Here is a 19,527-nt window from a genome sequence, read left to right on the forward strand (position 1 = left end):
ACCACTGACAAAGAACAAAACAAAGCACATCAAGAAAGAAAAGCTTGTAGTTAGTTCAAGGATCATTTGTTGGCCTTTAGGAGTGTTTTCCAGTCCAGTCTGTTGGGGCACCACACCCTGGGCCCAAAGTCCACACTCAGCATTCCCTGGGGACCTTGCCGCTCCATTCCCTTGCTGTTCCGCTGTACTCCCCTGGCAGCACCTCGTTTTACTATCATACTCCGAGACCCCATTAATTACTTCGACATGTGTCTTTTGCTGTCTTTTTATTCATACTTTTCTCATGGCACTTGCACCTCTAGTCTTGGTCTTGGTAGTCTTACCTTGGTTATGCCTGGAGGCCAGGAACCATATCTTGATTTATCCTTGGGACCCTCTCACTAACCCTCCACCCAGCAGACAGACTAGCATAGGGACAATAAATGACCCTGAAAAGGCCCGATGGTCTCAAGTGGAGCAATCACTGGAAAACTGGCTTACACTTGCACCTTCGCTTTCCCCTGGGACAGGAATGGTCAGAGGCAGTTGGCATTGGCATGTGGGACCCAGGGTGGCCATCTGCCAGGGAAGCTGATGCAGATTCAGAATGGGAAGATCATGGACCATGGACGGGATCAGGTCTCCATTGGAGGTAAGGCGGGAAGATGAGCTGGGGGTGGGTAGGCTCTGTTGGTGAAGGGAGGCAACCCCCCGTGTCGCAGGGTCAGAAGCACTGGAAGTGGACAGCCCTTACTGCATGTGACAGGCTGCTTCTCAAAATCTTAGTGTCCTTGCTCTCCTGTGACAGGTTCATGTTCAACAGTGGGCTAATAATGATCAAGGCTGGGTGTTGTCTTCATTAATTTTCTCTATTTTCCTTTCCTGGGTGCTAATATTTCTGGATTCAACATTGCAACAGCTGCACAGAATTCACAGCCAAGATTGATAATTAAAGAGTTTATTAAGGCAGTTAACAAGTTATAATGCCAGTGAGAATGGTCACATTAGAGTCAGGCCATATTTCAAAGTGCTTCCTGACCTGTTACTAAATGCCCAAAGGGCCATTCCACTCCACTGAGAGCCTCACCCCAATGGCATCCCATTCCAGTTCCCTGTGTTGGCAAACACAGCTCTGGGAATTGAGTGCCTAGAGGCATCCTAATCCAGGAAGCCTCCACCTGAAGGCACTCAGCTCCACTTTGGGGAGTCAGCAAGCCCAAGCATCCCAATTAAATGCCGAGAGGTGCCCCACTCCACAAGCCAGCCTCCTGCACAAAAGCACTCTCATGACTTGCTCCCCAGGTGGGTGGGCAAGTCCGCCACTCTGTCCCACGCTCAGACTCTTGGTTTTGCGGAGGCTCCTCAGGTGTTACAGCTGTCTTCTGGGTCCAGGACAGGGACTCTCAGGGCCGGAGGGTACGCCCTACTCCTAGCTCCTGCTGGCATTAGAATCCTCCTGCTTCCAGGGGCTCATCTTATACACGGCAGGATGGCACTTCAGGGGACCCTGCTCCTAATTACTCACAGGTGAATCCTACAATAGCTCCCCTTCCTTCAGACAGGCCCAGGCAGGAAAGGGCCATTTGGTGTGAGTTAGAGACGTTAGTTAGAAGAGCCACGTGAGATAATTCACTGTTCCTGCAGATGGTATGTGCATATCTAATATCCTTTTGTTAAAAGGATATTTTATTTTTAGAAAATAAGGTGCCCTTATTACTCTAAATAAAAATAGCATGTGACTTAGTTGGCTTAATATTTGAATATTGTTTTAAAAATTAAAAGTGGTGAAAAGGGAAAGACTGTCAGCCTCTCTCTTGAGAACGGTGACAGGAACGTGTGCTGGAGAACGCCTTGATTTGAAGCCAAGTGACAAACCCCAACATTAATGCTTCCTTGCAGGCTGAGTGTACTCCCACGTATCTCTGTTGGGTTTCCACCATGGTCTGTCCATCGGAGCCCTGCTGGTGCTGTAGGGTAAGCAAGCATTGCGAGTGAGTGCAAGGCTGGTTCAATCCTCGGCTGCTCTCCTTGGGTGAAAGTTGGGACTTTCCATTCCTGTAAGGATTTGCAGCCTTGGAAACACTCCATAAGGTTCCTGTATCTGAATCCACTTGATGGCAGTGGGGTGACTTTGTTTTTTATTTTTGAGTCAGGTTGGGGAGTAGCTATTTGTCTCTATACTTACATTTACTAAAAGTAAAGGGAAAATAATCTGATTGATATCAGTGGGTTTTTTAAAAATTTCTTTCTATTTTGTCTTTTACTTCAATTTAAATTTTCATAAAATGTATATAGAAACTTTTATTTTCATAGCTACCTTATCCAATCCTGTCCCCATTGTGGCCTGGGTTGTTAGAAACTTGGCCTTGGGGGATTTTGCTCCTTGGATTTTGCTCCTTGGATTTTGCTCCTAGGTTAGTTCTCTAGAGCTCTTCCTCTGCAGAGCAGGAGCCTTGGTGGTGGTGGACGCCTGCACCTGCTTACCTCAAGGGCGGCTGTAGAACTTTCCAGGGAGAAAGCGCACGGTCCTAAAGACTCTTAAAGTCTTGGAAACCCAAGTGGCAGTTCAACTCCATCCTGTATGGTCGCTATCAGAGGAATGGTGCCAAGGGCAGTACGGTTGGTTAAGGCTGGTTTCTTTGTGGATGGAATTGCCTCAGGACATTAAGGACATTTCCGTCTAAATCGAGCCCCCCCCCCCACACTGACATCTACACACTGCTGCCCAACAGAGCCACGCCCGTTGCCCCGTCTAGGTGACTAAATAGAAATGAGAAGTGTAGGACTTCCTTGGCAAGAATTCGAATGAGGTTGCTGAAAACAGGTGAGATCAACCATAGCACTTTATTAACAGCTAAAGCCTTTACGAAACACCTGGATCGAGAGTAGGCTGGCGCCTGGAAACCTCTTGACCCAGAACAAAGAACTTTCAGAATGTTTATAGTTCAAAATGCTGGGCTGCCTCAAGGGGAGGGATATTCTAGACATTACATTCTTATCAGGTTGGCAGGGTAATGGACTTGGGGGGAGTGGGTCGGAAACAGCACAGCTGTAGGTACCGATTCAAAGTCTAACGAGATAGTGTACCTTTCTAGCTAATTGAGCAGGCCGAGTTAGGAGATGTTTCAGAACAGTCAAGGTCTTCACAGGAGCAGGGAGAGGTAGGAGGAGAAGGGGGCTAACTGAGTGCAGGGGTTAAAGGCAGGGCAAACAGAATGGAGTTCCTCATGTTAAACTAGGTTACTATAATGGGGATGCTTATTTAAATAGCAAACTATCGTGCGTGCCATCTCGTCAAGTCTCACTTGCAGCGACATTACAAGACAGGGTGGAATTGCCTCCTAGGGTTTCTTAAGCTGTGATATTTATGGTAACACATCACCAGGTCTTTTCTCCCACAAGGCAACTAGTGTATCGAACTGTCTGCTGTTGAGTGAGCTGCCAAGTGCTTAAGCAAAGTGCCTACTGGTCTCCTTCCCATAATGAATCTCACCCAAGTCACTGCCATCTAGTTGATTCTGACTCAGCAGTCCTAGAGGACAGAGTGGAACTGCCTCTTTAGGTTTCCCAAACGGTAAGTCTCCATGGAAGCAGAAAGCCTTGACTTTCTCAGGCAGAGCAGCTGGTGGGTGGAACTGCAGGCCTCATAAGCTACCACGCCATCAGGATTCTTTATCACAAGCCAATGGGTACTAGCAAATGGTGCCTGGAAATTACCTGAGCTGCACACTATCACTCTTTTAACTGGGCATCCCTAACTAGGAGACACGCTCTGAACTTAATTGCAAGGCCAACTCCAAGGTCGGAGGAATCATCAAGGTCAGAGCCCCTCTCCCAACTTCACCCTCTTCTGCATCCCATACCTCTCCCGAGATCTAATAGACAACCCTCTATGAAGCTTCTGTTCCCTGGGAACGAGAGCAAGTTGCCACCACATTAATTCTGACGCATGGGAACCTGTATGGTTCAGGGCAAAACCATGCTCCACAGGTGTCCGATGACTGTGACCCCTTAGAAGTAGGCCACAACCTTTCTTTCCAGACACTTTTGGGTGGGCTTGAACCTCCAACCTTACAGTAAGTTGCCTGCTGCTTAACTGTTTATGCCATGAGTTGTTAATTTTTTCACTTCAGCTGACAACACGTTAGACACTGAAGTGAAGGCTATTGTTTGAAGCGGATATTTTAAACTATTTGAATGGTTCATATCCGAAGTGGGTTTTTTTAAGCTGCTAACAGGAAATCCAGCAGTGTCACAGACCATCCTGTTATGAAACGGCCAGAGGAAATGGCTAGTGGTCGCAGGGCTCCCTCAGCCCCACAGCCAAGGAGCCAGGTCTGTCTTTTCTGAGGCTGTTCCTCGAGGCAGTGCATATTCGGAGAGGCACTGGGCCTGCATCCCGACGTTGCAGGTCCACGGATGGACATTTGATGCTTTCGGAAAGATGTGGGCTGGATTCCGATCCTGGTTAGGCTGTTGCCTAGCTGTGCCTGTCAGCCAGTCTCTCAAGTTCCGATTATTAATTCATGTTGCAGTTGTTTCTTTTCATTTCAAGTCCTGCCCTGTCAGCTAGTGAAGGCCCAGAAGGCTGTCCTCCTTCTACATCATTATGGCTAACTCTACTCTGAGAAGGAATTCCTACCTTGGCCATATTTTGAATGCCTGACAATCTGCAGGGTTCATGTTTTCATGTTATCCGTGACAGTGTAGTGCTGCTAGTCATAGGCTGTCAATATCAGATGCTTCCATGCTACCCAGACAGTTTTCTGTGGTTAATTCTGCAGTGGTAGACAGTCTGTTCCTTGTCCATAGTCTGTTCTTAGTCTGGAAGTTCTGCTGGAACCTGTTCCCTTTGGGGCACCCTGCTAGCATTTGAAACACCAGCAGCACGTCTTCCAGCATCACAGCAACGTACAAGCCACTACAGTAGGTCAAACTGACAGACAAGTGCATTTGAATTATGATGCTGGCAAAGAATATTGACAGTACCATGGACTGCCTAAAGAACGGACAAATCTAGCTTGGAAGAAGTACACCCAGAATGCCCATCGAGCCAGCAGGTTGAGGCTTCCACTCGTGTGCTTCGGACGTGCGGTCAGGAGAGATCAGCCTCTGGAGAAGGGCATCATGCTTGGTAAAGCAGAGCGGCAGTGTGGTAGTTATAGAATGGTTTGTCAGTCGGAGGATGAAGAGTGTAGGAGTGGAGTCTAGCCTGTCAATCAGATCATAGCCAATGAGGCCTCTGTGTGGGCATGGCCTTCTCCTGAGGATTCTGGGAACTCCTGTGTTTCTTCCTTAGAGGTGGGAGACACTTCTCTCTCTCCGCTCACTCCCTGGGAGATGTTGCAGCTGTCAAGACACATGGGGCTCTGTTAGTGCCCTGAGCCTGAGAAGCCACCTGCACCTACCCTGATGCAATCAGAACTCTGAAGCCAGAGAAGCCACATGGAGACCCCTGCCAGTGCTGAGATGCTCACAACACCACTGGATCCAAAGACTTTCTACCCACTGGCCTGTGATCGTCCCACACTCAGCATCATTGCATGTGTTTTGTGAGTCTCAAGGGGACTTTGTAGATTGGTATCAGACATATGAGCCAATATCAAACTGACGGGCTTGGACTGGACTGGGTTGGGATGCTTTCTTAATGTACAGTTACCCTTTACATAAAACTCTTTCTTATACACATGAGTGTCTACGGATTTGTTTCTCTTGACCACCTATACTAACACAGGCAGTGAAAAAGCGGAAGGTCCTCTACTGGATGGATTGACTCAGTGACTGCAACAATGTGCTCAAGCGTAAGACCACTTGTGAGATGGTACAAGGAGCGGACCGTGTTTTAATCTGTGTACTTAGTTTAACAACAACATCTTAGGGGGAGAAGTGAGTGTTACATGTTTGAGGAATGTTGTGAGAGCATCAGTTTTAAAATTCAAGGACCAAAAGGCTTGGGACTTGAGAAATAAGTACAAACCAGTGATGAGATTCAGCCAATTTTCACTGGTTTGGCAGAAGCGATACCTAATTTTCCGTTGAGTTCAGTGAGTCAGTTGTTAAAATGGCTATTATAATCAGGGTTCTCTGTAAGAACTCTGGTTTACATTGCTACTCTTTTTTAATGTTAACCTGTGCAACCGTGTATTCTAGACTGTCTGCAAAAATGTTCCTTCTATCCATAGGTATAAAAACTTAGACACAACTGTGCTTTTGATATTAATTCATCCATTTCACAAAACTCTTTATACTTTTGATGAAATACTACATTTTTATTCCCTTGCGTCTGTTCCTTCAAAAAGCAAATATTTTGTCCTGGATTTAATATCCAGAAAAGCATGCAAAGCAAAACACAATCATATAAAGCAACAAAAAAACACACACAACAATGACTAGACAAAACAGAAAAACCTCCAAAAGAAAGCAAAAATTATTGAAAACTGAAACAACTTTAAAATGGGTCAAAAGGGAGATCAAATGATAGAGTATTACATTTTAATCTAACGATATCTACTATCATAGACTTTACAGTGCTCTCTGTATACTGTGGGCCCAGTTTCCTGGGAAATCTATTCTGGGAAACAATGCACTAAAAGTCCATCTCTGCTGGAGAAGAATTCAATGTCAGGACTGGAGGACGGTTTATTAACAACCTGAGACAGGCAGATGACACAAGCCTGGCTTCACTGAAAGTGAGGAGGATTTGAAACCCTGGCTAATGAAGATCGAGGACTGTAGCCCTCAGTCTGGATTACAACCCAATGTAAAGAAAACCAAAATCTTCACATCGGACCCACCGGTGGTAATGTCATGATCAATTGTAGAAAAGATGGAAGTTGTCAAGGGTTTCATCTTGCTTGGATCCAAATCAATGTTCATTGAAGCAGCACTTAGGAGCTGCAACGACCCACTATTTTGGGTAAATCTGTTGCATACAACCTCTTTTAAATGCTGAAAAGCTAGGGTGTTTCTCTGAGGAAGAAGGTGCACCTGACCCAAGCCATGGTACTTTCAATGGTCTCACAGGCATGTGAAACTTGGACATTGGATAAGGAAGACCGAAGAGAAATGGATGCATTTGAATGCAATCTTAATGAAGGGGGCCCCATTTGTAACCTCCTTAAAGTCCTAGGAAATATTGGCTGAGACTCATAAAGCACTGACGTTAGTATGACTAAACTATTATTTCAGACTGGAGCTATGTGCTTAACTCTGATCTGAACAGGTAGGAAATCTAAGTGTTAGCCAGCCCTTTGGTATCTGGCAATGGTTCCTAACATTGCCAGGCTCGAAGACCCTGCTTGTCCAATAGTAAAAGCTGGAAGACCACAGCCTCTCCACATGTAGGGGCTGTGCTTTCACTGTTGGCTGAGAAAACAATAATGACCAATTGCTACTGTAAATTTGGGGACACTTTTAGAACAGTAAGTCATTTATATTTCAACATATCAGTATATGCATGTAGCAAAGATCCTGTACATAAACTTGTATTTCATTCCCTGGTGCTGCCTTACAGACACACTGCCAGGTAAAAGTTGTGAATAAATCCATTGTTCTCCAATTACTCACTTTTATCAAAATATTGGGAAGATAACCACAGTGATTGATAAGCAACACAGCACCATTTTGTATACAGAGCGTGGAAAAGAGGAGAGAATACGAATGATGTGTTTACATTTTAAATGTTGGAAATGAGAGGTTTTCCACTTCCCCTTCTCATAAACGGAAGCTACTATTGCTACAGCCATGGAAAAATGTCTCCACATGTAAGTTCCACAGAGACAGATTATTCATACAGATTGTGGAAATGCCATGGGGTCACACACGGACTCCTGGGGCTACACGGTGGAGGAGAGTCCAGCTCCACACTAGCCCAAGGCCCAATGCCAGGAGGCAGAAGTCCGAGATGCCTCCCCGGCCATTCTTCTTTACCTAGTCTGCCTGCAACCTTTCCTCCCAGACACTCGGCACTCTAGTTCTCTGCATTGACACCACGAACTCACAGACAACACTCATGATTGTGAAAGTTTATTGGGGAAGTTAAGATCACCACAAGCCAGCAACAGAAAACATCCGGATACTCGTTGCTTCATATCAACACTGCACCTCAGTCAGCAGCTAAGACTCTCTCGGGTTCTCTGTCTCTCACCCATGTGATCTCTTGCTGTCTGCCAGGGCCTGGAAATCAGCTTGCTGTTCTACCTCATTGTCTCAAGGTCTCAGTGCCGCTCCTCTATTCTGTCTCATAGTTTCCTTACCTCGGCCTCTGGTCTTGGCCTGGCTCCTTTGCTGTCCCCTGGTCTCCAAGTCACAGCCTCTGATACCCACTAAACTTGAGTGCATTCAAACCATTGATGACTCTGCAGGACAGAGCAGAGCTGCTACGTAGGGATTTCTAGGTTGTCAATCTGGAGGAAAGCAGGTTGTTTCATTGTTCTCCGGAAAGGGGTAAGTTCGTTTCCAATGGTAGCCTAGAGTTACGTCATCTGCTCCCCGATGTTGCCTTCCCTGTAACTCCTAGCCTGGGAAAAGACCCGGGGCTCTCAGTGGTTCACCTGTCTGAAGTTACCCATCCCTTCCCTCCTGAAAGCAGCCATGACACTCTTCTGCAGAACTCCCTGGCACACCCAGCAGATGCAGTCATGGGCAGACTTGGATCCTCTAAGCAGGGGACTGGGCAGGGGCACCCAGAGTCCCTACACACCCCTCTTGCCACACATGGGGGCCATACTCTAGACGTGGGGGAAGACACCTCCAATAATCTGCAGGTTCCGGTTGAGTTCGCCAGCCTTACTTTTCCAAGGTGCAGTTGGTACTCCATTTCCAAAGTGGCCCTCGGTCTTCGTCATCCCAGGTTGGAACTGAGGGGACACTCTAGCTTCACAAGCCTCCCTCTCATGCACACTAACGTCTCCGAGGCGTCAAAGACCACCCATCCCCAGTCCCCAGGGATGCCTTGGAAGGATGGTAAAGAAAAGCAGGGAAATCGCCTTTGGATGAGCATATCATTTTCAATGGGAAATCCCACAGATTTCATAAGCCACCAAGAGAAAAGCAAGAGGGCAGCTGCTCTCTGCTCTCCTGAGAAAACTCAGAGTCGTGGGGCCAGCGAACTAGAAGGGCCCCTGGGTACAAAATGCAAGGACCTGTGGGGTTACACAAAGTTCTGCCCAGGTCACCAGAGAAGTCACACCTGCGCATAAATGTAGACCCATGCTGAAAGGAGCCAAGCCAGATGTTTCCACTAACTGGCAAAATTCAATCCCGCCCCTTCAGTCAGAATATTTCATAAGAAAAGACTGCTATTAATGTAAAAGGGATTTAACCTAAACTCTCATAGAGAACCAGTTCTTTAAAATATTTGCCAGGGTCTGTTAGTAATTATTCTGGCATAGTGAATTAAGGAGGATGATTTTCTTTTTCAACCCGGCTTTCCGATCACGAGGATTCCTGGTGACATAGGAGCTGTGCATTGGGCTGCTATCTGCAAGGTCAGCAGTTAGAAACCACCAGCTGCTCCACGGGAGAAAGACGGCACTTCCTACTCCTGGAGAGAGTTGCCATCTGGGAATGTCACAGGAGCAGTGCTGTCCTGTCATGCAGGGTTGCTATGAGTCAGAGTCGACTTGATGGCAGCGAGGTGAATGAAGGCCATGGTCTAGTAATACTCACTGGTTCTACAGATGGTGTGTTCTGATCCACACAGACCCTCCGTTTTGCTGACTGTTGAATGCCCTGCTGCCTCCCCTCCCACCTTGGAAATCCCCGCGGGCGATTGATTTCACAATGTGCTCTTATGGCCCTGGCATCAGAACGCTGTAATCACATTGTTCTTATTGATGCTGTAACCACGATATCACTATTCTTATTTTATTAACCTGGATGTTATAATCAATCCTGTACCCCGCCACACTCACGCTAAAGCCGTGGTTCTCAACCTTCCTCATGCCACGGTCCTTTAACACAGTTCCTCATGCTGTGATGACCCCCAATCGTAACATTATCTTCATTGCCTTCTTCATAACTGTAATTTTGCTACTGTTATGAATCAGGAGACCCCTGTGAAAGGGTCGTTCCACCCCCAAAGGGGTTGTGGCGACCCACAGGTTGAGAACCGCTGCTCTAAAGAATAATAACATTAATTTTGTCTGTTTTTGTCAGACCTGCTTGCTCTCTAGGAAAGTTTCTGATAAATGGGTTTTTGCCTATTTAAACGGGCTATTATCTCCACTTCAATCAAAAGAATTGCTTTTCGATTCTAGCACTCCAGTTAGAACAGAATAAAGACTCTTCTAAATCATCAAGCCATTATAGTGACTATTACTTATTTGGACCGGCAACATGGGAGGAGAAGTCATAAGTCAGAGGCTAGAAAGGTGTTGACTTGGGGGAAAGAGAAGACACTATCCTACAAGAGAGAGATGGGGAGAAAAATGGGGAGGGGGCGTTGATACATTTAAAAAGTTACTGGATGCAAAAATACTGATCTGATAGATAACCAAAAACTCAAAACCCCCAAACCAAACACTGCCATCAAGTCAATTTCACATCATTGAGACCCTGTTGGACAGGGTGTAGGACAGCACCACCCCGGCGGGTTTTCGGGACTGTACCTCTAAATGGAAATCGAAGCCTCATCTTTCTCTCACAGTGTGGCTGGTGGGTTTGAACTGAGGACCTTGTGGTTAGCAGCCCAAGCGTAACCTCTCCACCACCAGGGCTCCTCTACTATGTAAACTCCACAATTAGAAGTTTGAAAACAGGAAAGCAAGGGAAAGGCATCGCAAGCACTGAGCGAGCGTTGGGAGGAGGTGACATTTCAAATAGGGTGACCCGAAGGACCTTCCTAAGAACATGACCCTTGGAAAGGAAGTCTGCAGTGAAGCTTTGATGAACCGGTTAACGCCCCAAGTCTCCACCCCATCTGTCAGTCTCTCCTTGTTCAATATTAACAGAACTCCCAATGTTTAAAGAAGGCCTTTACATGCAAAACTGAACTCAGAGGAAAAGGGATACGACAGGAATCAGAAGGCATCACTGAGGAAAGGAACAGCGACAGTTAACAAGAGGAACTCGGGTGGCTCAGCTGTTAAGGCGCCGGCTGTCAATGGAAGGAGTCAGCCCAAACCCACTCCATGGTGCCGGGGGAGAAATACCTGCTCATCTACTTCCACAAAGATTACAGCTAAGAAAACTCTGCTTCTCTGGGGATCTCCATGAGTCAGAATTGTCTCAAGGCACCAAGCAATCACAATGATATCTTCTCAGAGATAAGATACAGAAACAATGGAATCCATACAGCAAGAAGGAGGAGAAACTACCACCATTGAGAACAAGAAAGAGCTCTTGTTCTTTGAAAAAAAAGTTGGGATAAAGGTAGTAAGAGAGTTGAAACAATAACCTCAGAGAGGTCATGCCACAGAACATTCAGATGGTCTCGGAGAACCATGGGAAGCGATGAGCACAATACTCCAAAACAAGAAACCAAAGCAACGCACGGCCACTGCGTCCACTCAGTCTCACAGCAACCTTCTCGGCCAAAGGAGAAGTGCTCCATGCAGCTCCCGAGACCGCAGACCTTCCCTGGAGCACACAACCTCATCTCTCAACCGTGGACTGAGCGGCTGGTAGACCTGAGCCATTGACCTTGTGGTGAACAACCTAATGCTTCATTCCCTACCCCCAAACTTAATAGACGGATAAGAAGATGATGATAAATGAATGCCTCAGGGGACACCAATAACTAATATATATATATATGACACATTAGAGGTTATGTGTAGGCCAACCCATATCTGATTACTTAGGAGCAGCAGAAAAAGAAAACAGAAAAAAAATGTATGGGAGGAAATGATCGACAATCCAGTGTTTCTAAGGACAGGCATTTTCAGATTGAATGAGCCCTCCAAGGGTCTCTACATGTATGAAGCCAGATGCACATAGAGATCTGTTCTTCTAGTGAAGAGTGCAACAATCTAGTGGAAGACTGTAAGCTCCCGGTGGGGGGGGGGGGTGAGGAGGGGACAACAGCGCAGACAGGTGACAAACAAGGAATCAAATATCAAACGGCCTTTAGACTTCTGAACAGCAACACTGAAGGCAAAACAACAGCAAATGAGTGCTGCCTTCAGCCTTGGAGAGAAGAGAATCCTTAGCGAGAACTGATGTTTAGATGAACTGCCATTGGACTGAGCGAGCAGAGCAAAGACCTCTGCAGGAAAGCCAGCTGTCGAGAAGTTGTACGTCTCAGTCTCGCTTTCTCAAAATCTAGGGGAACTAACTGCCGTTAAGAAGATTCTGGTTTATATCAGTCCTGTAGGACAGAGTAGAATTTACCCTGTGAGTTGTAAATCTTTTTTAAAATTTAATTTTTTCATCTTAAAATGCTTTTATTGGGGGCTCATACAAGTCTTTTTTTATATTTTTAAAAACATTTTATTAGGGGCTCATACAACTCTTATCACAATCCATACATACATCAATTGTGTAAAGCATATCTGTATATTCTTTGCCCTCATCATTTTCAAAGCATTTGCTCTCCACTTAAGCCCTTTGCATCAAGTCCTCTTTTCCCCCCTCCCTCTCCGCTCCCCCCTCCCTCATGAGCCTTTGATAATTTATAAATTATTATTTTGTCATATCTTGCCCTGTCTGACGTCTGGCTTCACCCCCTTTTCTGCTGTCCATCCCCCAGGGAGGAGATCACATGTAGATCCTTGTAATCGGTGCCCTCCTTCTAACCCCCTATCCCACTACCCTCCCACTATCACCACTCACGCCCCTGGTCCTGAAGGTATCATCCACCCTGGATTCCCTGTGCCTCCAGCGCCTATCTGCACCAGTGTACATCCTCTGCTCTATCCAGACTTGCAAGGCAGAATTCGGATCATGATAGTCGGGGGGGGGGGGGTGAAGAAGCATTTAGGAACTGGAGGAAAGCTGTATTCTTCATCGGTGCTACATCGCACCCTGACTGACTCATCTCCTCTCCTAGACCCCTCTGTGAGGGGATCTCCAGTGGCCGACAAATGGGCTTTGGGTCTCCACTCTGCACTTCCCCCTTCATTCACTATGGTAAGATTTTTTTGTTCTGATGATGCCTTATACCTGATCCCTTCGACACCTCATGATCGTACAGGCTGGTGTGCTTCTTCCATGTGGGCTTTGTTGCTTCTGAGTTAGATGGCTGCTTTTTTACCTTCTAGCCTTTAAGACCCCAGACGCTATCTCTTTTGATAGCCGGGCACCATCAAATTTCTTCACCACATTTGCTTATGCACCCATTTGTCTTCAGCGATCGTATTATGGAGATGTGCACTGAATGATATGATTTTTTGTTCTTTGATGCCTGATAACTGATCCCTTCAGAACCACGTGATCACACAGGCTGGTGTGTTCTTCCATGTGGGCTTTGTTGCTTCTGAGCTAGATGGCCACTTGTTTACCTTCAAGCCTTTAGGACCCCAGACACTATCTCTTTTGATAGCCGGGCACCATCAGCTTTCTTCACCACATTTGCTTGTTCACCTGCTTTGGCTTCAGTGGTTGTGTTGGGAGGGTGAGCATCATAGAATGCCAATTTAATAGAAGAATGTATTCATGCATTGAGGGAGTACTTGAGTGGAAACCCAATATCCTTCCGTCACCTTAATACTAAACCTATAATTATAAACACATAGATCTATTTCCCCAACCATATATATATATATATATATATATATATATATATATATATATATATATATATATATTTGCATATGTACATGTTTTTGTCTAGACCTTTATAAATGCCCTTTGCCTCCCATCTCTTTCCTCTATTTCCCTTGACTTTCCTCCTGTCCCATTATCATGCTCCGTCCCTACCTGGGTTTCAGCTATACCTCTTCTTCGTTACATTAACCTTGATTATGCCCTACCAGGCCTGCCACATCCACCTCACCACCAATTTGGATCACTTGTTGTTCCATTGTCCCTGGGTTTGTTAACACCACTTCCTTTCCCTCCACCTCCCACTATCCCATGTCACTCAGGAACTGTCGGTCCCGTTGTTTTTCCTCCAGATAGTTCATCCAGCCTATCTTATTTAGACAGACCTGCGGAGATAGTAACATGCAGAAAAACAAGACAGAGCAAAACCAAGCAACAATATACAACAAAACAACAACAACAAACCACTGATAAAGAACAAAACAAAACACAAGAAAGAACAGCTTGTAGTTAGTTCAAGGATCATTTGTTGGCCTTTAGGAGTGTTTCCCAGTCTAGTGTGTTGGGGCACCACGCCCTGGCCCCAAAGTCTACCTTCAGCATTCCCTGGGGACCTTGCCACTCCATTCCCTTGCTGTTCCGCTGCACTCCCCCAGTGCTTTGCCTCTGTGTGGTGGGATCAGGTCGGGCGCAATTCCCACACTGTGTCTTCTGTCCCCCGCAGGGCCATGGGTCAGTGAGGGATGTCATGTCTCATAGTGGGGCTGGCCATGTGGTCCTCTCTGTGGACTGGCTACTCTAATTGGGGTCATCATCCTCAGAGCCTGGTGGGCCAGGATGTGCTCTACTCTCTCCTCCTCCCCCTTCATCTGTTCCCATGTGCTCTGATCAGATATGTTCCTCTCCAGGAGCTACAGATTCAATGCTGTCCTTTGAAATAAACTCTTCTGGAGGGAGGGGCAGGCATCTACTTAGTATTTGGTACTGGGCCAGCCTCCCAGACCTCTCCACTGGTTCCCTGCTCCACGCCGGATGTTGCATTCACACCTTGAGGCACTGGGTAGAAGTCTGGTCCCTCTTTCCCTGTGGAGATAAAACAATACCCTCCCCTTGGGTGGGTTAGCACCCCATGCCCCCACTCCCCTTTTCTTCCTTATATTCATCCTTTTTTTTCCCTTTCCCCATCTCCTCCCCTGTTGTCTACCATGTGCATCCCTGGAGTTGATCTGGTTTCTACCATCATACAAGTCTTATCACAATCCATACATACATCCATTGTCTCCAGCATATTTGTACATATGTTGCCATCATCATTCTCAAGACATTTTCTTTACTTGAGCCCTTGGTATCAGCTCCTCATTTTTTCCCCTCCTTCCCTGCCTTCCCTCCCTCATGAAGCCTTGATAACTTATAAATTATTATTTTGTCATATCTTACACTGTCTGACATTTCCCTTCACCCACTTTTCTGTTGTGTGTCCCCCAGGGAAGGGGTTATATGTAGATCCTTGTGCTCGGTTCCCTCTCTCCACCCCACCTTCCCCTAACCCTCCTGGTATCGCTACTCTCATTATTGGTCCTGAGGGGTTTAATCTGTCTTGGATTCCCTGTGTTTCCAGTTCATATCTGTACTAGTGTACATGCTCTTGTCTAGCCAGATTTGTAAGGTAGAATTGGGATCATGATAGTGGCAGGGAGGAAGCATTAAAGAACTAGAGGAAAGTTGTATGTTTCATCATTGCTATACTGTACCCTGACTGACTCATCTCCTCCCTGAGACACTTCTGTAAAGGGATGTCCTGATGCCTACAGATGGGCTTTGGGTCTCCATTCTGCACTCCCTCTCATTCACAATGATATGATTTTTGTTCTTTGATGCCAGATACCTGTACAGGCTGGTGTGCTTCTTCCATGTGGGATTTGTTGCTTCTCAGCTAGATGGTTGCATCTCTTTTGATAGTCAGGCACCATTAGTTTTCTTCACCGTATTTTCTAATGCACCTGCTTTGTCTTCAGTGATCCTCTTGGGAAGGTGAGGATCATGGAATACCAGTTTAGTAGGACAAAGTGTTCTTTCCTTGAGGGAGTACTTGAGTAGAGGCCCAATGTCCATCTGCTACTTTAATACTAAACCTATAAATATAGGTACATAGATCTATTTCCCCATCATCATATAAAAATGTATTTCCTTGTATACATGCCTTTATTTAGACCTTATAAATTCCCTTTGCCTCCTAGTTCTTTTCTCTATTTCCTTTTACTTTTCTCTTGTCCCACTATCAGCCTTCATTTGGGTTTCAGTAATTCCTCTCGGTTACATTGCCCTTAATCAAGCCCCACCAGGCCTCCTATACCCTCCTACCATCGATTTTGGATCACTTGTTGTTCCCTTGTCTCTGGGTTTGTTAACATCCACTTCCTTTCCCCTGGCCTGCCCCTTTCCCATGCCCCCCCTGGAACCATTGGTCCTGTTGTTTTCTCCTCCAGATTGTTTATCCCATCTATTTTATCTAGATAGACCTGCAGAGATATACACAAAAAACCAAGACAGAAACACAGGGAATATAGGACAGATAAACTTCTCAGGAACAATATTGAGATTAGACATACAAGGAGGGGAAGGGGAAGGTGGGGGGAGAAAGGGGGAACCGATCACAGTGACCTATATATAGCCCTCTCCCAGGGGGATGGACAGCAGACAAGGGGGTAAAGAGAAACATTTGACAGTTGAAGACATGAACAATTTTTGTAATTATCAAGGGTTCATGAGGGAGGGGGGAGAGTAGGAGAAAAGGAGGGAAGGAGGAAGAGGGAGGGGAAAAAAGTGAGGAGCTGATACCAAGGACTCAAGTAGAAAGAAAATGCTTTGAAAATGATGATGGCAACATATGTACAAATGTGCTTGAGACAATGGATGGATGTATGTATGGATTTTGATAAGAGTTGTAAGAGCCCCCAATAAAATGATTTAAAAACAAAAAAACCCAAGACAGAACAAAAGAAAACAAAAAAAACAACAACAAACAAATGACAAAAAAAAAAAAAACACCCCAAAAGCCTGTAAATAGTTCAAGGTCTGTTTGTTGACCTTTAGGAGTGTTTTCCCATCAAATCTGATGGAGTGCCACACCTTGGCCCCAAAGTCTATTTTTGGTATTCCCTAGGGGCTTTCTTGCTCTGCATCCCTTGCTGTTCTGTTGCATATGCCCTTAGCGTTTTGCCTCCGTGTGGTGGGATCCGATTGGGTATAATTCCCACACTGTGTCTCCAGTGTTTTCCCCTGTATGGCTATGGGGGAGGATGTCCTGTCTCATAATGGGGTCGGCCATATAATCCTCTCTGTGCATTGGCTGCTCTGAGCAGGGATATCATCCTCAAGGCTTGGTGGGCCAGGATGTGCTCCACTCTCTCTTCCTCCCCCTTCATTTGCTCCCATGTGCTCTGGTCAGACATGTCCCTCTCTCCAAGCTGCAGCTTCAGTGCTGTCCTCTGAAGTAAATTCTTCTGTGGAGAGGGGGGCTGTCCTTGTAGTTGGGATTGGGGCCGTCCCCTCAGACCTCTCTATTGGGTCCCTACTTCATGCCAGTATGTTGCTTTCACATCTTGGAGCACCGGGTTGAAGTCTGGTCCCTCTTTCCCTCAGAATATATAAGAATATATAAGCCACTCAAACCCACTACTGTAAAGTTGATTCTGACTCATAACAACCCTCTATGAGGTTTCTGAGACTGTAAGTCTTTATGGGAGCAGAAAACCTCATCTTTCTCCCTCATAGCAGCTGGTGGACTTGAACCACTGACCTTATGGTTAGCAGTCCTGATGGCACCACCAGGGCTCCTTAGAAGAGTATAGAGCACACATAAACTGAACACTCATGGATCTGTCTCCCAGGTTAACAGATAAGCACCCATATACAGAGCACCTCTAAGGTACCGTTAGAGAACTAGCAGATCCACTTGCTTTCCCCAAGTGCATCTCCCTCTGTCTCCACAGAGGACACCTTTGTCGGAGCATTTGGCTTCCACTTTGCTTGGGGCAGCTAGTGGATTTGAACCACTGACCTTTTGCTTAGCAGTTCATTGCTTACCTCCCCGCAAAACAAAAGACACATCTGCTAATTTTCCTGCAATATAAATCTTCCCTTTGTCTTTTGGTATAGAACCCCCTGAGTTTTGGTTAGGCAAGAGGCTTGCTAACCACAGGGAACACTGGCGCTGCAGCTGAGTGGGGCTGGGCAACTAGGCTGTGGGGCAACAGGTGAACAGAGGTGTTGGCAACAACTTCACCTAGACTTCATGGAGCAATGTCACCTGCCTGCTTCTGAGCTGTCTCCAGATATGACATCCTGTAATGTTCTTATGCCTTGGTTACTGAGGCGTCGCTGGTATTTTAGTTTATGTGGGGCACAGGAAACAGGAAACAAAGCCAGGAGATCAGAGGAATTCTCAGGGAGACCATAAAGAGCTGTGTACTGTGCATAGACATCGAGCCAGTCCAGACTGGACCGCAGCTCTCCCCCTGGAGAAGGCTCAAGTGAGCCTGACACAGTTCTCCTAATTTGTCCCCTGCTACTGACATCCTTTCTCCATGCCACAAATTGGACCAGTTGAGGAGACAGTTGACAAATCTGCCCCTCCAAAAATGGTGTGATTTGGCCTACTCCTAAAGCCTAGAGGTGGGCCAGGCTGAGTTTAGGAGCAGCAGACGCAGCACAGCCTCAGTTGAACTCTATCTGTGGAGGAGATTGTAGGAGGCATTGGCTGATCAAGGTGTTTATTGATGGGTGACCAATTAATCCTCTGTGCCTCTGCAGACAAAAGCATTGCAAAATGACTGTTATTTGTGACTTTGCTGCTAAAAACATTGAGAGATAACTCAGTTATTTCTGATTTCTTTAAGATTCTTTTGCATCTTGCACATCCATGTGACTGTCTTACAACCTAGTGCTTTTATTATTCAAATGTTAAGAAAGTGTGACTAGTTAAGTAACATTTGCATAGATAATAGTTTAGGAATGTTTTTTAAGTTCTTTGATGTTTGTTTTGTAACCAATCCCATGTAAGAAGAGTATAAAAACCAATCTTCGAATATACTGGGGACTTCAGTCCCATACTTTGTACATATCTCTTTCTTTTCCTTTTATCCACATGCCTCGTTTCGGACCCAGCTTGATGCGGGATAGCTGGTCTATCACCCACGGGAGATGATGCCCAGTACCTAGCTCACACCCTAGCCTTCCCATCCGTGGCATTCCAGCACTCACTTGGGCCTACCCTGCTAACGCCTTCCCAGAAGAGGATCTTGTAAATCTATGGAGTGTCTCTTCAGATTATCTTGTAGAATTGTTAGGTTTCTCTCTCCGGCCTAAATCTCAGCCTCGGTCCTTGGCTCCGCGTGAGAAAAGATTTCACCCTGAAGCTGGGCTCGTGATCCAAGTGAATTTAATGAAGGTTCAAAGAAGCATCAGGTTTTACGTGGCACCCATAGGATTCCTTTGACCATGCGGCCTGGCGGAGATTGCTCCGGGACATGCAAGGATCTCTCCCCTCCCAGACCACCCAAGCAAGACAAGACCAAGAGCCCAAGAGCCCCTCTCCCTTCCGGTCCCTGCCTTTTCAAGGGTTTCCGGGGAAGGTGTGGTGAACGACCCCAGGTCGATCCCATTGGCTGAATTGCAGTCACCTGGCCCAGGTGGGCTGTCCAGGTGTAACGCCCAGCTGGGCCCACCGGCAGGAAAATCCAGCTTTTGTCCTTTGCTGGCTCCCCTGGGCATGCGTAAATGGACTTCCCAATTCCCTAGGCTAAGCTACCTAACATTGTGTGTGTGTGTGTGTGTGTGTGTGTG

This window comes from Tenrec ecaudatus, chromosome 2 (assembly GCF_050624435.1).
Source record: "Tenrec ecaudatus isolate mTenEca1 chromosome 2, mTenEca1.hap1, whole genome shotgun sequence".
NCBI lineage: Eukaryota > Metazoa > Chordata > Mammalia > Afrosoricida > Tenrecidae > Tenrec > Tenrec ecaudatus.